Source organism: Sciurus carolinensis, unplaced genomic scaffold (genome assembly GCF_902686445.1).
Source record: "Sciurus carolinensis unplaced genomic scaffold, mSciCar1.2, whole genome shotgun sequence".
Taxonomy (NCBI): Eukaryota; Metazoa; Chordata; class Mammalia; order Rodentia; family Sciuridae; genus Sciurus; species Sciurus carolinensis.
The window spans coordinates 37,799-45,662 of record NW_025920608.1 but is presented as its reverse complement, the minus strand read 5'-3'; the positions used below and the strand labels follow the sequence as shown (position 1 = coordinate 45,662).

The following is a 7,864-nucleotide window of genomic DNA, read 5'->3' as shown; positions in this document are numbered from 1 at the left end:
AAAGCAATCCTTAGCAGAAAGAGCAAAGCAGGGGGTATCACAATACCAGATCTTCAACTCTACTACAAAGCAATAGTAACAAAAATAGCATGGTATTGGTACCAAAATAGACAGGTAGATCAATGGTACAGAATAGAGGACATGGACACAAACCCAAATAAATACAATTTTCTCATACTAGACAAAGGGGTCAAAAATATGCAATGGAGAAAAGATAGTCTCTTCAACAAATGATGTTAGAAAAACTGGTAAACCATACGCAACAGAATGAAATTGAAACCCTATCTCTCACCCTGAACAAAAATCAACTCAAAATGGATCAAGGACCTCAGAATCAGACCAGAGACCCTGCATCTTATAGAAGAAAAAGTAGGTCCAAATCTTCAACATGTCTGCTTAGAATCAGACATCCTTAACAGGACTCCCATAGCACAAGAAATAAAAGCAAGAATCAACAACTGGGATTGATTCAATCTAAAATGCTTTCTCTCAGCAAAGGAAACTATCAGTAATGTGAAGAAAGAGCATACAGAGTGGGAGAATATCTTTGCCACTCATACTTCAGATAGAGCACAAATTTCCAGAATATGTAAAGAACTCAAAAAACTCTACACCAAAAATACAAATAATCCAATAACAAATAGGCTAAGGAAATGTACAGACACTTCACAGAAGATGTAAAAGCAATCAACAAACATATGAAAAAATGTTCAACATATCTAGTAATAAGAGAAATGCAAATCAAAACTACCCTAAGGTTCCATCTCACCCCAATTAGAATGGTGATTATCAAGAACACAAGGAACAATAGGTGTTGGCTAGGATGTGGGTAAAAAGGTACACTCATACATTGCTAGTGGGGTTGCAAATTAGTGCAACCACTCTGGAAAGCAGTATGGAGATTCCTCAGAAAGCTTGGAATGGAACCACCATTTGTCCCAGCTATCTCACTTCTTGGCCTATACCCAAAGGACTTAAAATCAGCATACTACAGAGATACAGCCACATTGATGATCATAGTAGCTCAATTCACAATAGCCAGATTGTGGAACCAACCTAGTGTCCTTCAATTGATGAATGGATAAAGAATCTGTGATATATATATATATACAGTGGAATATTACTCAGCCATAAAGAATGATAAAATTATGGCATTTGAAGGCAAATTGATGAATTTGGAGAATATCAAGCTAAGTGAGATAAGCCAATCTCAAAAAAACAAAGTACGAATAATCTCACTGATAATCGGATGAGGTCACATTATGGGGGGTGGGAGGGGTTAGTGATAGGGTTAGGGTTAGAGTTAGGGTTTGGGTTAGGGAGGGGGCAAGAATGGAGGAAGGTAGGACTGTATAGAGGGAAAAGAGGGTTGGGAGGTGTGGGGGGAAGGGGAAAATAGCAGAATGAATCAAACAACATTACCCTATGTAAATTTATGATTATACAAATGGTATGCCTTTACTCCATGTACAGAGAAACAACATGTATCCCATTTGTTTACAATAAAAAAAAGAAAAAAAGTAATGAAAAAAAATTTTGAGACAGGTTTTGAAAATTGCTTAGGGCCTTGCTGGGTTGCTGAGGTGAGCTTTGAACTTGTGATCCTCCCACATCAGTCTTCCAAGTTGCTGGGATTACAGGGGTGTATCACCCACCATGATGGTGAAATATTGTTTTAACTGCTTTCTTTGTTATTGTGAACTTACCATGAAATAAATGGAAATAAAGATGCTTGGACAAAAAATAAATTAAAATTTATAATAGCACAATTTAAAAATTTGCAATGATGTATAAATGACTACATAGGAAATAAATCATAAGTAAAAATAATTATTGTTATGAAATTAAATGCAGGTTATTTAAAGGGGCAGTTAAAAAAAGCATGCTTCAAAAAGAAGTGTTTGTGTGTTTCAAACAATATCACCTTTAGCAAGAATTAGAAGTTGGTGTTCCCAAGGGTTTTTTCATGCAAAGTGAAAAGATGGCTTAATCCAATGAAAAATGATGGAGTGGATGAACCTGCAAAGCTTACACGTGCCATACCCCCTCTACAGTCTCCCAATAAAAAAGGTACAGCCTGTTGCCTTTAGGATTTCACAGAAACTTACAAGCTACTGCCTTTTCTAACACAAAAAAAGGTTAAGATTCACTTAAAATATTAAAAAACAAAAATCAGTTACATTTTAAGATCAACATTGAAAACTAGCTTAATCACATTGCCTTTGTTGTTTAACAGGCCAAGTGTGCACCTGGGTGCAGGCCTATAATCCCAGCCACTTGGGAGGCCAAGACAGGAAGGACAAAAATTTGAGGCCAGTCTCAGCAACTTAGCAAGGCCCAATCTCAAAATGATAGTAAAATCAGGTGGGTGTGGTGGTGCATGCCTATAATTCCAATGGCTCTGGAGGCTGAGGCAGGAGGAATGTGAGTTCAAAGCCAGGTGCAATGAAAACAAGGTGTCAAGCAACTCAGTGGGACCCTGTCTCCAAATAAAATACAAAACAGGCCTGGGGATGTGGCTCAGTGGTTGAGTGCCCACTGAGATCATTTACCAGTACCCCCACAAAGTAAATAAATAAAATAAAATTTGTTGTGGATGTAGCTTAGTGACAGAGAATTCCTAGGCTCAATCCCCAGTATGGCAACAACACAAAAAGACAAGTAGGAATAGCATAAGGAACTTAAACTTCTGTGTTGCTTCACTATTGTCTGCACTAATTAAACTATATCAGGAATACTAGGTTCCATCACTGCACTGGATATGATGGTTCAATGAGAAGTTCTGATATTTAAAGAATAATCTGGAGGCACAAAAGAAAAGGTACACTTCAATTACAAACTACTGCTTAGAGCTGATCTTTCTCCCACTCCCAGAATCCAAAGCACTTTTCTCTGATAATTGGTGATACACACCCCATTTCCCAAGGGCAAGTATGGTGAGGAGACTAGAATAAGATGAGAATATGATAACCTCCATGAAACTTACCATTCCCAAAAGTCTCTTGAATGACCACTGAGGCCTTGCACTCCAACTGTGTAGCAGATAATAGGCTTGCCATTTACAATCCTAACTGGTATAAAAAAATACCTGTCTTCTAACTAAATTTAAGCTCAGGGATTAATCATACTATTAGATATTGTGCAGACACATTATCCATACAAGTTAGATAGGCAGAATAATCACACATAATTAATCACTGTACATCAAAGAGTTTAAAGGTAATATATGTAGATAATGTTTGAGTCTCTCAAATTACCACATGCCCATAACACTCTTCATTCTTTAGGGCACTATAAAGTTTTTGATGACACATATGTTCAACTCTAAACATCTAAAATATTCCCAAAAAGGAACTAAGCTTATTTCTACAGAATGGCCTCACATAGTTTAATAAGTATCAAGGTTATGTGTTTGATTTATAAGATCCAACTAAAAGTACCAAACACATAATAAATCCAAATATGCCTTAAGTGTCCAAGAAACAAACTGTGCACATGTATTTATTTATATGAAATAAAAATAAAATTATCTCTTCCAATTAATTTGGAAGTAAATAAGAGAAAAATCCCTCACACTTACAGAACAGAACCTGGACCAACCCATGATAAAACAGGTTCAATATTCTTCTACTCTTTTCCACTTATAAAGTTGATGAAGTCCTCCTTAGTCCTTGGACCTGGATAGTGTCTAAATTCACCATCCTCACAACAAAAGATCAGAATTAAATATTAATAGCAATGGAAAATAAATTTTGTATTTGTTTTCACGATTTCATCACCTCATTTTTGTTCATCCTAATATTCAAAAGCATTAGCAATGTAGAAGCTGTTGAATTACTACTGATGACATCTCAGCCCCCAAACACAATCATAAGACTTAATATTTTGTTCTCACTCTTCCAAGTATGAAAGTACTATGAAGCACAGTAAGCAGATAAATCTCAGAAAGTGATGTTTAAGTTTTATGTATAGCATACATATTAAAAGTATTACCATATGATAAGTTATTAAAATAATGCCTGAAACATGAAAATTATTAGCTATTTTAAAACTATGTTTAAAGGCTTTTTGTTTGTTCTTTGTGGAACTTTCCATCATAGTCACATCACCTCTGCCATTCAGTTTTAAATTACAGAAAGCATCTGGGGCAGTGATTTTCTCCCAGGGACTATTCTATTTACAGTCAACTTTACACACCTTCCTTCCATCTCCTCCACCTTTCCATTCCCTATGAATGGGATTCTGTCAAATAGTCCTAACTATTCTCCAGTCTTGTGCATCTTCAAGTGCAAAAGCCCCATTGTTCCCAACTACCTACCACAGGGACAGGGGATTCTTTTTCCATTCAGAGAAAAATACTACAAAGAAGCTCCCATTCAAAAACATAAAGCTTTAAGGAGAAGATGGAATTGAAGTAGTTCTTCGAAGGACAAGGAAGATTGCAACAGGCAGAAATGAAGAGAAAAAAGCAAGGTAAATGCCATGACTAAGAGGAAAAAGGGCAGGGAATTCCAGATAAATTCAGTGATATTCAGAATACTGACTACAACCAATTAAGGAACATGTGGGGAAAAGGAATGAGGGAAAAGGGAGGGAGAGAAGCACCTATGAGATACAAAGAAAAGAAATTTAAATAGATAAGAAGGGAGGATGAATGACTAGAGAAGTAAAACAAAAAGTGGAAAAAATGAACAAGGAAACATGATATAGACATACACAAGGAAATGCCAATTTGTTTTTCTATTGTTGTTCTTTTTGGCAGTATTGGGGAATGAACCCAGGAGTGCTCTACCACTTAGGTACAACTCTAACCCTTTTTATTTTTTATACTGAGACAGTGGATTGCTAAGTTGCAGAAGCTGGCTTCAAACTTGTGATTCTCCTATCTTAGTCTCCTGAGTAACTGGGATTACAAGCATGCACAACCAAACTCAACAAAATTGCCACATTGTTTTTGAAATTTTAAATGAGGAGAAATACCTCTTAATGTTTAAATTACGACCTAGATGACATCAAGGTACAGCAGGTGAACAGATTTGAGATTTCCTAACTCCATATTAGAATACCAATAAAGTCAAATTAAAGACCTGATATTGCAGACTACACATTTTCTGTTCCTTCTGACTTAACAATACTGTATCACCCACTACTTTCTCCTCAAGGCTTAGTTACTTTTTGAAAATATCACATTCCTGTTTATGAGAATGTCCATGGAGTGGAATGCTTACCCTGCACTCTTAAAAGTTCTACTTCCAAGATTTTCTTTAAACCCTGTGTTCTCCAGAAACTGCTCCAGCAAACAGCAAGATCTCCCCTTCATCCTATTACCCAAAGGATACATCAGCACTCTGGGTTTACAACCATTTCCTATATTGAAGAGGATCACACCATTTCACAAGAGCATTACTTTCCAATTAACTATGAATCTCTAACAACAAAGACTACTTCAAGTATTATCCATCTATCTAAAGGAACTTAGGGTAAAAGCAAAATGAGTTCTGTAAAATATTTGCTAGATCAGATTATCTCAGCTCTTCAAACATGATCTGAGACAGGTCTACTGTTCCAATTACACTATGATCCATCCTTCTCCATAACTGAGAATCTTCAAATACTTACTGATAAATAGTAGGAATAGCAGTTATAGTAAACCATACACTCAGTTCTACAAGTGATAAAGAAAATACATCTGGTTTTACATGGGACAATCACTAAGTATAAGGTTATTCAAAATTATTTAAAAGCTATTAAAAATATGAAAATTATGCCTAAAATAGTAGAAATTTGTAATAAAAATGCAAATATAAATTATATACTTAAAGCAACTTTAGAAAACACATTATTCCATATTAGCTCAATTTAAAAGTTTGTCAAGTTTGATCATTGAAGACATTTTTGTATATATGTAAGCACTTGGTCAATTACACTAATGTATGACTAAAACTACTAGTGATGTGTCAAGGGAAAATACAATATGGTCTTAGGTTTCAAATCAAATCATAACTGACATGCAAGAACAAAGGCAGTTGCATGTTATTGCTAAACATGGGAAAGACTATGAATCTTTCTTAAGACAGGTAATAACAATTACAGCTTACATTTCTTATTAACCATGTGTCAAGCACTGATGACTGAGAATTAAGCTGTTTTCTTATCTGTAATATGATATACTACATGTCTTATAAGGTTGTGTGAGAATCAAACCAGAAAAGAAAAACTCTTGAGAGTTGCAACAGGTAAATTGTCAACAAAATAGCTCCTATTGTTACCACTTGGGACAGTGCAACCATAACCCAGTTTTATTATGACGACCAAAACAAGACTGAGTCTGGTCAAGACAGAAGCATCAAGGACAAGACCCACACTTGGGCAGGGGACCATGACAAGAGTGCATTTACACTACCATCTTATGGATTTGTAATTAAGAGCCCACATCCTCAAATCATAGGTATTAAATCTGAAATTCAATTTCAGAGTCAAATCAGAGAATGTGACCTTAACTTTGAAAGAAACATTCCCTTATTCTGAAACTTGGTGAGATGCAAATAATGACTTGGCCAATGTCTAGTTGGACCACAGTGTTCTAAGACTTCTCAAAGACATCTTATATAATAGTCAGGAGACTGGAGCATGAGAACAGATAAGAGAAAGTTATATGGGCAGGAATAGGGAGCAAATGATGTCCTCAAGCTCCCTTAGAACAACACAAACAATGAGCTCTATACACAACTAGGGAATATGCTTTTTGCAGTCATTGCATGCTGAATCCCCATGAGAGATATGGTAAGTCAAGTGAGTTTAATTGATTTTGAACTAATTTAACTAGATGCAGAACACCATGTTTTCAAAATGTAATGAAAGGTTAAGAGCATAAGATGTTTAAAAATAAGATAAATTTCAACATAATTGGCAAAGAAACAAAATCATCCAGACTTACAGTACCTGTCTGCTCTGCAACATCTACTTTTGCAACATTAACCTCAAGATCTTCTCCCATTCAGCAAAACTTTCCCATTCTGGTTGAAGATTTTGACAAGCAGGACAGTACAGTGCATAACTAAAATATAGTTTAAGAACAAAAAGCTAAGTGCTCTCATGATTACTATTCTTGGGATAAAGCAAAATTATGAAGAATTTTTTTAAATATTTTAGTTGTAGATGGACACACTACACCTGTATTTATTTTTATGTGGTGCTGAAGATTGAACTGAGTGCCTCACACATGCTAGGCAAGCACTGTAGCACTGACCTACAACCCCAGACCAAGATTATTTTAAACATATAATTCATTAAGAATATTTACACTAAAAACTGAAAACAAAGTGGTTAATTGTGTGCACATTGAAACAGATCTATGGGTCTAACAATCTGAATATTAAGAAGTATAATTTAAGGATTATAACCATCCATAATAAAGCAAACCCAAGAGTAATTTTTAAAGACACAAGGGCCTTATGAAAAATAGCTCTTTAGAAACCCTTGTATTTTTCTACTACCATGTTGTCATCAGAAAGCTCAAGATATTTTTTGACGTTTACCATTTTAACAATTGTGTACTACAGAGTCAATTGCAAGGTGTTGAAAAAATAGAAAGTACCCTGGGCTATGGAGAATGAGGAAATCCAAGTTCCAAATTAAGGCAGCTACTACTACTATGCAGCAGGATTGCCACAGGATTGGCAGGCCCAGGAAGAAGGCTATTCATATTAAAAGAAGCTAGAGACCTGCATTTTTATATACAAATATTTAAAAACCAAACCTCCACACATATACTAAAGCAGACTAAATAAAATTCTTGGCCAGTTAGTTTCCAGGACCCTGGGTTTACATATTCTATGACCAACAATAATAGCATTTTAATGGC

The 7,864-nt window shown here is 35.5% G+C and overlaps 1 pseudogene; it reads right to left on the bottom strand.

Annotated features, from left to right (window-relative positions):
* Window positions 1–6,677: 6,677 nt before the first annotated feature.
* Window positions 6,678–6,832, bottom strand: LOC124975853 (uncharacterized; annotated as a pseudogene).
* Window positions 6,833–7,864: the final 1,032 nt, after the last annotated feature.